This window comes from Sylvia atricapilla, chromosome Z (genome assembly GCF_009819655.1).
Source record: "Sylvia atricapilla isolate bSylAtr1 chromosome Z, bSylAtr1.pri, whole genome shotgun sequence".
Taxonomy (NCBI): Eukaryota; Metazoa; Chordata; class Aves; order Passeriformes; family Sylviidae; genus Sylvia; species Sylvia atricapilla.
In genome coordinates this window covers 1,741,304-1,757,645 of record NC_089174.1, presented here as the reverse complement: position 1 = coordinate 1,757,645, position 16,342 = coordinate 1,741,304, and the positions used below count along the sequence as shown (strand labels likewise).

The following is a 16,342-nucleotide window of genomic DNA, read 5'->3' as shown; positions in this document are numbered from 1 at the left end:
TAAAGGCAAATTCTGTTACCCTCTTTAATAGCAAAGGTAATGCATAATTATTTTTATTTTGCCATATGCATGATCTTATAAAAAAATAAAAATGAGTGACTTATTTGTTCATACTGTGAAGTCAATACAGTTCCAGTATCATTCTTAATTCAGGGCTTATTTCTGCTCCCAGATCAGACCTGAAAGGACTCCTTGCCTCGATCGAAATTTGGGGGGTTTTTCCCTATCTTGAGAAGTATCATTTTGAGAGATGCTTTATCTGTATGGTGACTTGAGGAGACATTTGTCACCAAGTGGTGACAAAGCAAAGCTTCCCAGACCAGAGGAGATTGCACAAAATCTACGGCAGCTGAGAAAACCAAGAAGATGATTGAACCTGGGTCAAAACCAGGGACTCCTCAGCCAAAATAGGGGACAGAGCTAATTAAAAATCCCTTTGACTGATCTTCTGGTTTATGTAGTTACTTTGACTTCTGCGTTTGGAATTTCATTGAGTCAGGTGATATTCCAGTGGGGCCTGGCCTTTAAATTTAAGGAGCTGATTGACTTTGGAGAATTCATTCTGAGAAAAGGACTGGGTCTTCCAATTACAAACTCTGGCCAAATGTAAGTGATCTATAAGAGAAGAAGGCCATAAGGTAAAATTTTCAGGGGTAGCTAAAATAGGAGGCAATAAATGTTACTCCCAGTCAAATATCTTATTTAAACTTCCATCTAAATTTTCTCACGTGGTTTAGAAACATACTTGACATCTAGTGAGTAACTTGTCTACACACCAAAAGACTTGTCTAAAACTATGGCTGTGACATTTCTGAGCAGTGAACTACAGCATGAAAAACCTGGGACCACATTTACAAACTTCCACATCTCTCCTTCAAAAGCAGAAGGTGCAGTGACAGTTCCCTCTCCGCTGCCAGTCTGTCCTGCAGAGTTCCAGCCAGTGAGATTGGAATAAACAATTAACTCCGTGCCTCCTGTGGTTCCAGTGGAAGAGGAAAAAAAAAAACAAAATAAATAAAAGGCATGGAAAGAAGAGACTGGGGGATTTCTGGGCTTGCTGAGTCATGTGGTTGTGACTGGCAATTGTATAGTAAATGGAGTAATTCTGTCTGTGGGCAGTGCACAGTGCAGGAATTTTCTGTGCATTGTTAGAGCTGAACTCCTCTGGAATCAGCCTGGGTTTGGGACGCTCATGGGGGAAAAAAAAAAAAACTAAAAAAAGGTGTTGTTATTTCCAAAGTTTGACTTGTCCAGCGAAGTTTTGCGTTTGAACTTGTCTTGGTTACACATTATGGTCTGAGAGGAAAATCTGTTGTTTTCTGTTTGGACACAAATCTCATTTTCTTGTGTCAGTTGTGGTTGTCATTTAGCAAGGAGAAAAAAACAACTCCTGCTTGCTTACTTTTTGTAGTTTTGTCAATTACTTGGTAACTGGTGGCCCCTACTGAAAGGGCAAAAAAACCTCCTCTCCAAACCCCTAAAAAACCCACAAAGAAAATGCCCCCAAAACACTCAGCAATACAGTAAGTTTACTTTTGTACATTTTTCATGTATGTGCTCTAGATCTGTCTTTTTCCAAACTTGCTTGTTCTGTTTGCATCTTCTCATGGTGAAAATTAAAACCTTAGAGGTTTCACGCCCTCACAGTGGCTGCAACCAGAAGATCATGGAAATTTAGCTTTTGTTGTGTTTTCTTCCAGTGGTTTCACAAAGGAAATTTAATTCAAAAGGAACAAACTGTAATATCACTACTAATGGCATTTTTGATCAGTTTGGCTCAAACCCCACAGCTCTGAAAAAATAAAAAATACCAAGCCAAAACCCCCTCTGTGTGTGTTCCCTGCTGGCTTTAGGTGAGTGGGTTGGACCTGGGAGGGATTAATTAATTTGGATAACAGAGCTCCAATTACCACAGGCTTAGGGCCAGCCCCAAAGAGTGTCATTCCACCTCTTCAATTTGCCTTTTTTTTTACAGAGGTTGCTGCTGTGCCTCGCAGACTGTTTGTGCTTACATGGTCATGTCTTTAAAATATTTCCAGTCAGATTCAGGCTGGGTAAGAGGTGGAGAAGGGAAGGGAGTGGTGTGCTCTGTTCCTCTAGAACACAGGGGGCCTGCTCAGCACTGCAGTACTCCTGCTGGGCAAAAAATCAAATGGTGAAATGTGCAGACAGGTTCAGAAAAATAAAACCCATTTCAGATATGTTTAAGTGCATTATGTGTTTTTTTTTTTTTTTTTTTTTTTTTCCAAGCCTGGAAATGAAAGGCTACGCTTTAATGGGTTGCATTACAACCCCAGACTTTTCCAGTAAAAATGGTTTTGTTATCAGGTCATGGAAGTAATAATAATAAATTCCTGACCCCCTCCTCTAGTTTTACTTTTCATTCTATTTTTATGTGTTCTTTCTTCTGTAGACTTCTCAATGTGCAAAAACATTGTGTGGTTTCTCTCTCCTGAGCTCATTACTCCACCTTTATTGTTCCTAGCCATTGGATTTCAGGGAGAGAGATTGTCCTTTCAGTGAATTGCTTTGCTTATAGAGCCTATAAAATAATAATTAGAAATCAGTTTCTAGAAATGTTGGTTCCTCTTCCAAAAATACACTTGCATTTTGCAAGTTTGCCAATATTGGTCTAATAAAGAGCAGTGTTGGGTGGCATTTATCACAGGGTGCCATTAAAATCTGCATCCAGCACTACTGCTGCACAATAATCCCTGCCCTTTTTCCTGGCCCTGGGGTATGAAATTATTAAAAGAAGACCAATTCAGGAATAATTCTTTCTCTAAATTAGCTTAAGCAAATTTCTGCACAGAGCTGACTCTTCTGCTTAGTTTCTTTCTATTAAGTTTCTAAGGGGGTTTTTTTGCCATGGAATTTAATTTCTTTAAGAGATGGTAATAACCAGTGCCCTCTCCCATATATACAAACTCTGGCAAACCTCCCTGATGCTCTGGGCCATTGTTCCTGTGGGAATTCAGAGCTGCAGAGGACATGGGTAAAGGTTCTTCTGCTTTAGATCTCTGTGAATTTCTTGAGGATTCCCCATGCTCTCTTAGCATACAATTTGGATTAGTCTTTAATTTCTGCATCAAAATCAAATAAGTTGCTCCTCTGTCATTATTTCCATACTAAGAGTACACCTTGAGAGTGAAAGGGAGACAATGAACCTCCCTGGTTCAGTCTCAGCATCTAATTTGTGTCTTTGGTGGGAGCCATCTGGAGGGCTTCCACTCCTTGTTTTAACTTTTGCAAGGGAAAAGGGAGTTGTGGCAATGGAGTGTTCCTATTTTTAATGGGTTTTGATAATTTTCAAGAGGCATTCAATTTAAAATACGAGTTTGTTTAAGAGGGTGGACATTTTATGTTGCATCAGAATTCTAATAAAAAGTTATCACTTTAGGAATATTGTGTCTTCTTCTTGGAGATGCAGATGTATTTAAAGACTCACTTTTGCTTGTCTACCTTGCTAAACTAATTTTACCTTTGCACTGATCATATTAAATAAAATCTGGAGGGTTGGTTGGATTTGTGGGTGCGCAGTCTTCATTTACCTGAACCACATTCAAATAAAAACCTTCAGTCAAAGCAAATTTGCTTTCCTGATAGCATTGTCAGTCATTCTGGATGTGACAGTTGTCTAAATAAGCTGGGTTTTGATATGCTTGCATCTGTGAATTGGTGAGAATATCATAAATGTTAAAATGCAAGGAGGTGGGAGGTGCACTGAATTTGTGCTCAATAAAATGTCTTTCAGAGGAACAGATCCTTAGCATTAAATACCTGTTACGAAGCTGGAAATATCCGTAATGGACTATAAAAATTTAGTCTCGAGTTTAAAAATCAGTTTGTATTTTAAACTTCTTCATCTTTTCAGACGTTTTTTACTTTTGGGAGCTGAGTATTTAAAAGCATGTTTGCTATTCAGTTGTGTTATGGAGGATTTTTGCTTACAGTCAGGTGTTGTGTTGGATTAATGAGACACACACATGATCCAAGCACTTCAAAATTACCACATCTGTAATAGCAAGAGCTAAACAAGATCACCAATAATAAATTTACTCATTTTGCTATCATGGCATTATTGTAGATTTAAGTTTGCTTTTATTTCTAAATATAAATACGGGCACCATTCAAATTGAATCTCAGCAAATTACCTGAGTCCTGAGAGCTCCATAAACAGTCCCAAAGCTGTTTAAAAATAGGTATTTGTGGTATAATCTATTTTTACTGTGTCTGCATTTTGTCTTATGGCTTTTGTAATTAAAGGAGTAGATAATACTTTTTTCTGGTGGCCTGGCATGAAAGAAACAGCTTTAATGTGTGGAGATTTTACTTGACAGAGGGAGGTGTCTCTGCCCATGACAGGGGCTTGGAAATATGTCAATTTTAATGTCCCTTGCAGCCCAAACCTGAATTCTAGAAGTTTTCAGAGGAGTTCTCCTTACAAGCAGGAGAAGGGGGATAAAGAAGGGTCTAATGTGGCTTGAGCCTCCAGACTGCTCAGGATTCTCCAGGTTTTTAGCTGGACACCTCATTTGTTGAGCAGGCAAGGAGTGAGGAGGCTCTGGAAACACCTCAGGAACACAGAGTGGGCAGACAGAAAGACAAAAGTTGGAGAATTCTGTACATTTGCATAATTGCTTTCACCTCTGTTGGTGTGTTACCCTTCTCTGAAGCAAGTGCTGGAGATTGGTTGTCTTTAAAACTGATTTTCTGGTCTTGGCATGGCAGGAGGTTGTTCACGTGTTGGCCTGGAGCATGCCAAGTGTTTATAAATGTGTTTATAAATGTTATGTTTGGTGAACTCGACAGACACAGAGAAATGGGAATGTGAGCTCTGCACTTCCTATCTATTGCTGCTGCTTTCTCTAAACCTAAGCTGTTATTTGCCATTTCATGTGTTCTTATTTCCCCGTACAAAAATGTTTCCTGAGCAAGTGAAAGTGTGCCATCAAATGGCAAAGCCATGTGCACGTTCTGCTAAATGGCCTTCAGAAAGTTGTTGTGCTGTGTAATTGTAACTAATTACCTCTGAGTTTGTTGTTCGTGTAAAGCATTTAATTGCTTGCCCAGGCTAAGGAGAGTTCTGTACCCCTTGCTTTTGGTAGTGTACTTCAGAGTGCATTTCAGTGCAGTGGGGGAGAGTTTTCTCAGTAAAGTTCCAGAATATTTTTCAAGTTTCAGCATTTTTAAAAACCAGCACTGCTGTTACTTTCCTCATTGAATTGCCCTAAGATCCAAAGAGAGGAAATTCTAAAGTTTTGTGCCTTTTGAAGTAAAAACCCCACTGTCCATGAGTGATGATGGCAGTTCCACTGAGGATTTTTTCTGCAGCCTCACGGCATTTGCAGGTTCTACCACAGAACATCTGAGCTTGTGCCAGACAGGTGCAGAGCTGTGCCAGTTCCCCCAGACCTTGAAATTGGATGTCGTATTTAATTTTAAATTTTCATACATATTTGTATTTATTTATGTTTATTTCTTTGAAGTTGTTTGGGTCTGTTTGATCAGAAGACTCTGCAGAACAGCTCTAGAGTCACACAGAGTGTTTGTTGTGGAGCTTCTTTCTCTTAGGGCTGATTTGGCACAGTTGCCTCTGAACCTCCTAAAAGCCCTTAGAAAACCAAAAGCCTCTTTGAATGTCCTGTGTTGTGAAACAGATTTTTAGAAATAAAACAAATTCTTCACAGTAACCAGCCTATCAAAAAGAGTGATCCAGGAGGAGGCTTCCAAGGTCATGTAGGAGGATTTTGTATGAGCTGGAAGTCACTCACCATTCTGAATTTATTTATTTCTTAATTCACACTGAATCTGAAAACTGTTCTATTTTAATGAGCTAAGTCCTGCTAGATGGGAAGGCCTTCATTTCCAGAGATTGATAGCTGAGTTTTGGCTGCATCTTTATGCAGTAGCTGAAGTTAGAGGAACTTCTTTTACATGCAGAAAAAGGATATTCATGCATTCATTTACCAACTACATGAGTAGTAATGAACGATATGCAAGGCTAACTTAATTTGCATTTGGCCATTTGAATTTTCTTTGTCAGTGCTGACACTGTTATCATGCAATTATTGTGAAACACTTCTATTTGAAAAATTTTCTCCCATAGTACTGTTTACTGAGGTAAAGCACATTGGCTTTAATATTTTAATATATATATATATACATAATGAATGGAAAGGAAAGAGATGAAAATCACCGTTGCAGTGCACGACTTGGGAAGGGATTAATTGAAGTGACATTAGGTCCAAATGGTTATTTTGTAGATAGGGAGAATTTCTGTTCCATCCTGTTCTGGGCACTCAGTGTAGAATTGAGTCCCCCAACCTCAGCACAGAGACACTGGCCCAGAGTTCTTTATTGTGGCTGTCATCTGAACTGTAAGAACTTAATTAGTTTCCTTCCTGCAAAGACAATATTTACCCTATGGGTTGTGATGTAACAGAGCAAACCATGAAACTTCTCATTTTTTTGTTGCATTAGCAGGAGAAAATAAGATTCTCTGTTCAGCACACCCAAAATAACAATGCTCAGTTACAGAGTGCTGATATCATCTTAGTTATGTCATCCTGTGAGAGGCCAGCATTGCAGTTGCCTGAAGGATTTTTATTTTCCTGATGTTTTTAGTTGAATAATCTATGAGAGGATAAATTAAAGGTCTAGCACAGGTGTGCAGTGGCAGAGGGACAGGTCGATTCCAGCAGTGCTTTTGGAGAAGCTCTGCAGAGGGGGACACCACGTGTGGAATGGGAAATGCAACCTGCATTCTGGCCTTAAACTTCTGCTGTTATTATGGTGCTCGTCAGAGGTGTGCTGCCCAAAAACCAGGGTTTGATCTTTACAGCTTATTACCAGTGGAAAATGTTGCCAGTTTTGTGGTATAGATTTTGTAATATCACATCGTCCTAAATTTAATTGGTTTTATGCTTCTAGGAATTTGGGGGGAGATAATTTTTGGGAGCTGGTTTGTGTATTGGCAGGTTGTTGGCCGGTTTTATACTGTGATTTTTTGCATCTTTCTACAAAGCATCTCTGGCCATTAATTCACAATATGTTGGGCTTAAAAGGCTGCAGGCCTGGCTGTGCATGACAATGCACTTTGTCAGGGTGCATTCAGGGTTTTGCTGCAGGCAAGTTGGAATTTCAGGAGTCGTGTTGAGACCTGGTCAATCATCGCTTCAAACCCAATTTCCTGTTGGTATCTCCGTTGCATTCCTGAAACTGCTGCACAGGTGGTTCATCTAATTATTGCACATTATTGCCTCAACATAATGTAGCTGAGCTGGTACATTTGTAATGTATGTAGTTCCAGAATTGCTCTCACATCCTGAGCACTGTCTGTGCTGGTTAATTTTGGGGCATTTGCTAGATTCTTTCAGTTTCAATACTGTTATATTCTAAAGGGTGCTGCAATTAGGGTGAAGTTATTCTTAATGATGACTAAAGCCAGATGTGAAATATTGGTGATGTACATTAATAGTAATTCTGATAGTCCTGTATTTTGAGGAACTAGTTTCAAATCCTAGAATTGCCTTTATTCTGTAAAACCCAGACACCAACCTCAAAAGGGTTGGTTTTATTTAGCCATCCTCAAAACACACTGCAGAAGCGAACCTTTGAGATGATTTGTTGTGTCTCATTAGAAGATCTCTGCATGTTACACACCTGATTTCTCTTTTGGAGGAAAAAGTGATATAATAGGCTTTGATACAAGATTTTGTAACATTATCACTAATACATCTATTAGTGTGTGCATTAGCTCATCTCCTTTACCCTCTCATGGAAGTATATAATGTCATAATATTGTTATTTAAAATCTATATACACATTGTACAGTGCCTCCCAGATGGAGGTCTAAAAATAACAAAGATACTACAGTTCTTCCATAGATCTACATTACATCCAATTCTCATTTTCTCTGTGATTTCTGCATTTTTTCCTTCAATTTTTTTTTTGTTGCAATGGGTATTTCTTCTGTTGGCAAAGAAGATTCTATTTAAATAATTATAAGGCGAGTATATAAAATTTTACAACACTGTCTATGTGTCTGTAATTCCATGAATATATTACTGGAGTGGAATGTCAGCCTTCCTGCATTTTTCCCTACAAATTTAAATTACAAATTAAAATAGACATACCACACTGAAATAGGGAAAATGTTCAGTCATTGTGAGGATGATATTTTTTTTTTCATTTTAAAGGGAACACATTTCTAAAATAACATAATAGGGGAAAAAAAAGCCATTATTGCCAGTGTTCCCTCAGGAGAGGGGGAAATAATTCAGCTTGGAGAGCCCCAGCATTTTCTGTTCTGTGATCAGGTTCCATTGTCAGCTCACCTGGCTGTGAGCTCTACAAGAATTATCTCCAAAGCAGAATGGGATGGACCCAAAAGGTCCTTACGACTTCACGGAGCAGAATTTGAGTCTGAGAACAACAGCAAATTCCAACATTTCTGGGGGCTGATTAAAATCCAGCAAGATGTTCAATCAACTATTTTTTATTTCCTTAGGAAATTTCCTTAAGGAAATTTTTTATTTCCTTACAAATAAAACAAAAACAAACAAATAAACAAAACTCCCCCCAAAAAAACCCACAAAACAAACAAAAAACCCAAGACAAACCACCAAAAAACCCCTACCAAAATAACCAAACCAGAACAAGAAAAACCACCTAGATCTGATGATTTACTCCTGAAAAAAGACTTTATCATTCCTGTCAGACATTCCAAAGATGACTGGCAATTTCTTTACTTGTAAAATCTGTTCATTACAAGGTGGTTTTGACAAAAGCTTATTTTATTTTTAAATCTACTTTACCAGAGTGTAAACCTTAAAGAGAGATTTACTAGAAGTTTCATTTTCTTCTCGTGATGGGTAACCACTCAGAAGGAAGCTGGAATTATGTTTATGGAATCTTCTGAATACTTACTTCCTGTTGAAATAATAGAGACACTATTACTGAGGAATAGACATTTCAGAAAAAAGGTGTCTCTTCACTGAAGGCAATCATGATTTGTTTTAAAGGAGCTCATCATCTAAGTGAACAGACATGAATCAATTTCTGAGTTGTCCTTAAACTTCTTAGGAAAATCTCTTAAAATGTGCAGTTAAAGAATCAGAATGTTCTGTAGCAGAACCAAGTGGGGAGAATTTAGGGAGATGGGTGAACCTGAATAAAGCAGCTTTAGCAGTTTTCTGGAGTTGCATTTGTGCTGAAGCCTTTATTGGTGTAGGACAGGAGGGGAAAGGATGGAACAAACACCAAGCAAGGCAGTGTAAGACAAAGCCTGTTCCAGAGGGATTGCTCCTCGGTGTGGGAGGTGCTGTCCAAGGTCTGCAGAGCTCTGTAGTTCCATGGAATTCTATCATGGGAAGGAGAAGCAGGAAAGCCTTTTGTCCTTGCCTGGGTCCCTGTGGTCAGGCGCTGCAGCCCAGCCTGGGGTGGCCCTGCAGGGCTTGCCTTGTCCTCTCAGTGACATTTTGCAAACACCTCAGCATTTAAATACCCACTGAGACCCCCCTCTCTAGCCGTGTGTGTTTTGGGTCCATCCCATTCTGCTTTGGAGATAATTCTTGCAGAGCTCACAGCCAGGTGAGCTGACAATGGAACTTGATCACAGAACAGAAGATGCTGGGACCCTCCAAGCTGAAGTTTTTCTCCCCCTCCTGAGGGAACACTGGCAATAATGGCTTTTTTTCCCCCTATTATGTTATTTTAGAAACATGTTCCCTTTAAAATTAAAAAAAAAAAAAAATCCTCACAATGCACACCTGTACAAATTTGAGGAGAAAACATCCTGAAAGGCTTCAGTACACCATGGTCTCTTGGGGTTTTTGTTTGTCATCCAGAAGAGCAGAAAGGCTGCGGGATTTTGCATTTCCCAGGAACATTTAATGCTCAGAGAGCTCTCTGCAATGGTCTGCATGACTCTTTGGCATTGAAGCTTCATGTGCTATCAAGATTGTTTTTGAATTATTGCTGATGGTTTTCTAGACACAGCTCATTGCTTGCCATCCTTGGGAGGTTTTGTTCTCCAGCTCTGCAATTTCCTGGGATGCTTTCAGACCTGCTTTGCCTTCACACCTGTCCTGTTATTTCCTTTCAGGATAAATACAATAAGCTGTCATAAATAAAAGCAGGACTTAACATTAAACAAATTATTATAGGGCGGAGGAAATGAGTAATAAAACAAAAGCACCTCGTGTTTCTTAAGCAATTGTTTCTTTTTGAAACCCCTTAAAGCAGCACAGTTCCCTGTGCTGAGGCAGTTCTTCTCCTGCTTACTGTCCAGTGCCTGGTTTTGGAGCACATTTTGCCCTCCAGATGTCAGTAGAAACATCTTCCAGGCAATTTTCAATTCTTGTGTGAATCTTCAATTCTTGGCTAGAATCCCTGACTTAGAAAATACCTCTTGGCGTTTTCAGGGAAGCAAAGGCTTAAACTGTTTAAAGTCTTTATACATGAAGGTAAAAACTCTATTTAAAAAAAAGAAATCATTTTAAAACCAACCCACAAGCCAAACAAAACAACAACAAACCCACCCATAATCTTTGTTTAGGGCCTTCAGCTGCTGGAAGTGTCCTCTGGCCTTTGTAGTCATTACTAGAATTGGTAGCACACTCAAGAGGAGTTAAAACAGGACAAAAATAGTTCCAATCTTGGTGTGTCTGGTAATTTTCCCAAAGCACATCTCCCATGCCTTGCAGTTTCTCTGCAGTTCATGTGTATTGAAGAACAAAGAGACCAAATTCATGCTTGCATATTCATGTCTTTGTTTCAAAGAGGCTCATGGATGGTGGAAAAATGGAGAAATTATGCTAAAGCTTCCAGAAGATCAAAATATCTCAGAAATGATGCAAGAGGATTCTTTAAGGATCACTGAAATACCAATCTGAGAGAAAAGTTCCTGCAAAATATTGATAATAAGGCAGTGTTACTCTGAGAATTACATGTATAGAAGTGTAAGAAAATCTGTGGATTTTAATTGCCCGTTGTCATCTTTAAACATGATGGCTGCAGCTTTAGATTGCTGAGGACCTTTTAAAAATGAACTTATAAAGGAACCTTTTAAGGATAGAGGCTAGGGTACATTTGAAAACTATTGTTTGAACAGTTTGTGTTTTCTAGCATAAGATAACTTCCATAGGGTTTAGGACTGCAGATTTTGAATATGGCACAGCTTGTTGTAAATGAAAGCAGGAGTTCTTAAAATGTTCTTAATTTTTATTTTTTTTACTTCCAAGGATTAAGGAGGAATATAGTAGAATGGATTTCAAAAAGGAATTAGGAACTTCTAATTTGATTTCCTCAGAAAATAGCTGTACAATACCTTTAGACAGAAAAGTACTCTTAAATTTACACATATGACCAGGTTCTTGTTGACTTCACTGATGTTCTGAGGAGTGGCATGAACTAAGATGGGAGCTGGGATCTGCTCCAGTGAGATATTCAATGGCCCATTATTCCATTTACAAAATATGAAGATGTATTCTTTCCTAAAACATCTTTTCTTGTAAGTGAACAAAAGGCAGTTGAATCTCCACAGAAGCCTCTGAATACAAGAAAAATATCCAAATTGCAGCTCCAGCTATTAACAGGTTGTATTTAATAAGGAAACAAGAAACATTTGTAGGAATGTTTAGAAGCAAACTCAATTATTTAATTGCAAAAGCAATGGCAAATAGGGACCGGATGTGAACAGAACTTCTGTTTAAAAAAAAATAAAAAAACAAAAAAATATTTTATCTAGAAATCAAATCAAGCTGGTGTTTTGTATACAGATTTTATTGGGAATTGAAATGCAGAGAGGGCTCTGGTTTCCCTTACTGAAAAGGGGCTCAGCAGTGTGTTTTACTGATGTGGGTGGTGCAGTGATGTGACCTGGAGTGACAGGAGACAGGAGAGAGGAGCATGAGGTACTTGAGAGCCCGGGAGATGTTGTCAGGTGAGTGCAGCATCACCTGGAGAGGAGGAGCACATGTGAATCCTGGTGCTCTGAGCTGGGTGAGCCTCAGTGCCAGCCACAGCCCACACCTGGAGCTGCTCCATGTTGTGGAAGAAGCTTTTCCACAGCTGGGAAAAGGTTTGGGGTTTTCAGCAATTCAGGGAGAGCAGGAGGCTGCAATTCTCCCTCCTCCTTCCTGTACAAATATTAATCAGTGAGGAGCAGGTTCAGAACTCCTCAAATGGACAAAGACTCTCCCATCACTTTTTTTTTTTGTTTCAAGTGTGGTTTGTAAACTCTCTCTGTCTGCCCAAAAGCTGCTCCACCTCTCTTGTGTTACATTCCCTGTTCTTTTCTGAGAGGCTGATCCACAAATCAGGGCAGGACAGAGGAGCCAAAGGCAGAGTTGCAGCCTCGAGCCTCCAAACGCAGGAGATTTCTTCTTCTCCCTCAACAATCCTTGCACTCATTCTGCATCGCCCTTTGCGGCAAGAACACATTCACACTGCTGCAAACTGAAAGATAAACATGGTTTTGTTACTTCAAAATTATGTCTTGTTGTTTTCTAAAAGTCTTTCTGCAGTTATGATTTTTAGATTACTTTTTACCAGATTTTTCTTACAGATATGAACATCTTTATAATGGGCTCATCTTCAAGTGCAATTGCTGTTCCCCAGTATTTATTCCTTTATTTGAGACATGATATAAAACACAGAGGCAATGGAAAATATGATGTTTCTGGCACTGTGTAACCTTTTGATTTCCACTTTCAACTCCTTTTTTCTGTATATAGATAACTCACAAAAATCACAGAATTTTCTGGGTTGGAAGGGACCTACAGGGATCATCAAATCCAAGTGTTAAGTGAATGGCCCATGCAGGGATTGACCCTTAACTTTGGTGGGTTTAGCATCCTGCTTTGACCAGCTGAGCTCATCTCCATTTAGATAGATGTATATTTTCAGTTATTTTTTCAAATGTCTGTTTTAGAAATGGCTTCACCTTGAACAATTGGCATGAAAAGGTTGAGTTTGCTATTTTTTTTAAGAAGAAATCTCCCCCAATAGCTTGCTGTTACTATCAGTACTTCAGGTTAAGTGTAAATATTCTGGGCTCTGGCTTTAGCCTTTCGAAAATTACTCGATATGAATTTACTGTAATGATGGGCTAATTAGTTAAAGTTCACTGAGTCTAGCTAAACACACAGTGTTTGATTTAGAGAGATAAATCTGTGCTCTGTCAACCTTTTCAGACATAATCCTACTCCCAACATTATGTGACAGGTAGTCAGCCCGTCAGGCCCGGGGATGTGCTGCAGCTCTTCACTCTTCACTAGTTATTTATCTCGTGGAGCAGAATTCACAACTGCCAGATGGGGAGTGGGGAGCACCAAAGGAAACGTTTCCAGACTTCCTTTCCTCCTTTCATGCAGCAGGAAATGGTCTGGAGATGTGGCTGGAACTCACGTTGCTGTGTTTTGGGGCTTCTGGTTGCTGTAAACTCTCTCTTTGCCCTGTATATTCTGAAATATCTATATTTAGAAATGCTCTGATATAAATAAGACCCCATTATAAATAAGACTCTGCAAGCAATTTTAACATTTTGCATTTTCAGGATATTATACAATTCCAAAAGATAAATTTCAGAAATGTCTTCACGAATGAGGCATTCACACTTTACCTGATGAACCAAAACCCCCCAAACCTTTTTTTGGCTCATCTGTGGCATCTCTGGATGTTATTTTATTGGAAGGAAAAGGAAAAGAATTCCTTACTTTATTGAAAGGAAAAGGCTGAGTTGCTTCTGTTGTAGTTCCAGGCATTCTGAAAGATGTGTTTAAATCATTTACTGAGGGCTGTCCCTGTCAGTGGGGAGACAAAAGTCAGTGAAACAGGGTGATGGTCCTCAGGCTCCTGTGCTGATGGGTGAGCAGAGCCACTGGATAAAAGCAGCTTTCTCGAGAGAGCATCAAAGCCCCCAGCAGCAAAAATCTTTTTTTTTTTCTCTCAGCTGCTCAAGCAGTTTTTTGCTCAAGTTCAAGAAGAACTTGCTCCTTGGCCACAGATGAGATCAATTGTTAAAAAAAAACCAAAACAACAAACAACCCAAACAACAAAAGGACCCACAAATGTCATCTTATACACAGAATTTTCTTACAATTTGTTGTAGAAATCCTGTTCTTATAGCAAATGAATAAACTTGGAAGGGACTCCTGGGAAGAGCCCTTATGGTTTAAGGAGAAAATGACACTGACTGGGTTCTGGCTTGCAATGAAAATTAAAGTTCAGCAATTGAATAACTGAACTGACTAGCTTGTACAAACCAAAAGCTTATCCCTTAAATATTTGATGGAGCTATGAGCCCGTGAGAACTTTGATGGGTTGAAGTGATGTCACCAGAAGTTGTTCCCAGTTTGTGTCCCAGTGCTGCCCACTGGAGCTGTGTGGACACCACTAGGTGGAACCATCAACCCTCCCTTCCTGGCAGGATAAAGCTCACTCACAACTCAAAGAGTCTTTTAAAAGGATGTGAGAAAAGAGTTTTTGTGTTATTTTTTCGTGCGTCTTGCGAGGGAAGAAATAAATTGCTGCCTGCTTGGCTGAAATTGTTTTTACTAAAATAGGCAATACAATCTTTCCTATATGACCACTGGGATTATGTGTACTGGCAGTAACGCAACCTTTGCAGTGTTTTCACCCCAAAGTTTTTGGGTATGTGTCCCAGTTCCTGCCTAAAATCCCCTTTCATCGTGTATAATCAGTTCTCCAAAAATTAGGCCGGGCTTTAATATAAATTTCGTTCTTTGTAGGTTTTTGAATGAGTAGTGTCAGTGAAGGAGAGCCCTAGAAATACATCTTTTAGAACCACATTTAGTATTTATATACTTTAATTCTCTTCTTAGCAAAAAAATAAGTGGTTTGTCATTAGGGAAAACATGAATTCCAAGCAATGACTGTGAGTAAGGGATAAGACTTCTTGTTTTTTTTTTTCTAATTTACTAGGTTTGCTTGCATTGTCCTGTATTGTGCATGAGTCTTTTCATACAGTAATTAAACTTTCAGTGCTGTCACAAGGCCATGCTCACTCCAACTGCAAAGCCCTGACACATTGCTGGAAGTGGGGATCTGCCGTGAAATGATGCAACAGCACTAGAAATAATTGCACCCTGAAACTGGGAAACATCTAGAAACTGAAACAGTTTGTCATTGTGCTTTTCCTTTTTTTCATTGACAGCAGTGATTGTAGTAAAAGATAAGCAGAAAGGAGAACTTTTATGGTGAGAATAGTTCCCTATGTCTTACTTTTTTAATTTTTTTATTTTTGGTGTAGCAAAGGGGAAGCTTTTCATCTGGGGACCCAGAGAATGCAGCTGCAGACAGCAGGGGGAAGAGTTTGGTCAAATTGCCACTCTACCAAACATCCATAAAGCAAAACAAAAAAATTTACATTCCCGATGACAAATCCAAGCTGAAAGTTGGCCTTGCCTGTTGTCATTCATTGCCATTCATATTTAGGAAGCAGACTGCTGTGATAATTGATTTGATGGTCCAGCTTGAGTGGAAGCACTTCTGGGCATAGCAGGCCTCAGAGATGCCAAAAAAGAAGAAAAGGTGGGAATGAAATAATGCACTACTTTCTCCTCAGAGGCATGTGGCCCAGTTTTTGAGAACAGAAAAACATGCTTTAGAAGAAGGAGGGAAAAAAAAAAAACTTAGTAACTCAGTAATAAGTACAAAAATGACCATATAGCCTCAGTCAGATAAAAATAGGCATTCAAAGAGAGACAATGAGTGTACATATTTTACTGGCAGGTGAATAATAGGAGAATGCTGTGGAAATAATCTGATTTTTAACGGACTCTGTCCAGGGTAGTACCTTTCTTGCTTCTTTTTTTGTGTAACAACAAAAGAGGCTCCCTTCCCTCAAAACACAGGCACACAAAAAAAAAAAAACCCCAAACCACCAAAAAACAATGTTTAATTTTTTTTAAGCTTTCCAAAGAGGAATTGATAGTTTGGAAAAAGGGAACAAATGCAATTATTGGATTTGAAAGGCAATATATGTGCTTGGATTATGTGAACTCCCGTTGGGTTTATTTACTTCAGGCGTAGGTGATAATGAGGCTTTTCCCTGTGTTTCTGGCCATGGGGCAGTGTTCACCCACAGCCTCCTGCTGGTATGAATAACTCGGGACACCGAGTGCTAGTTGAGGGAAAAAGTAGATTAAAAAACTTTTGTATTCCGTGCTTGACCTCTTAATCACAACTGCCAGCACCCTTTCATCGATTTAAAGACCCAAACAAAACCAGATAAGACGTGAGCCATTGAAACACAAAACTGTAATCAGAACTGATTTGTCTTTTGAGTGATGCTTATTTACTTACAAAACCAGTG

General features: G+C 39.1%; 1 protein-coding gene across 1 annotated transcript in view; it reads left to right on the top strand.

Annotated features, from left to right (window-relative positions):
• Positions 1–16,342, top strand: part of DIAPH2 (diaphanous related formin 2) — a 170,725-nt gene that overhangs the window by 118,321 nt on the left and 36,062 nt on the right. The gene's annotated exons all lie outside the window — the stretch shown is intronic.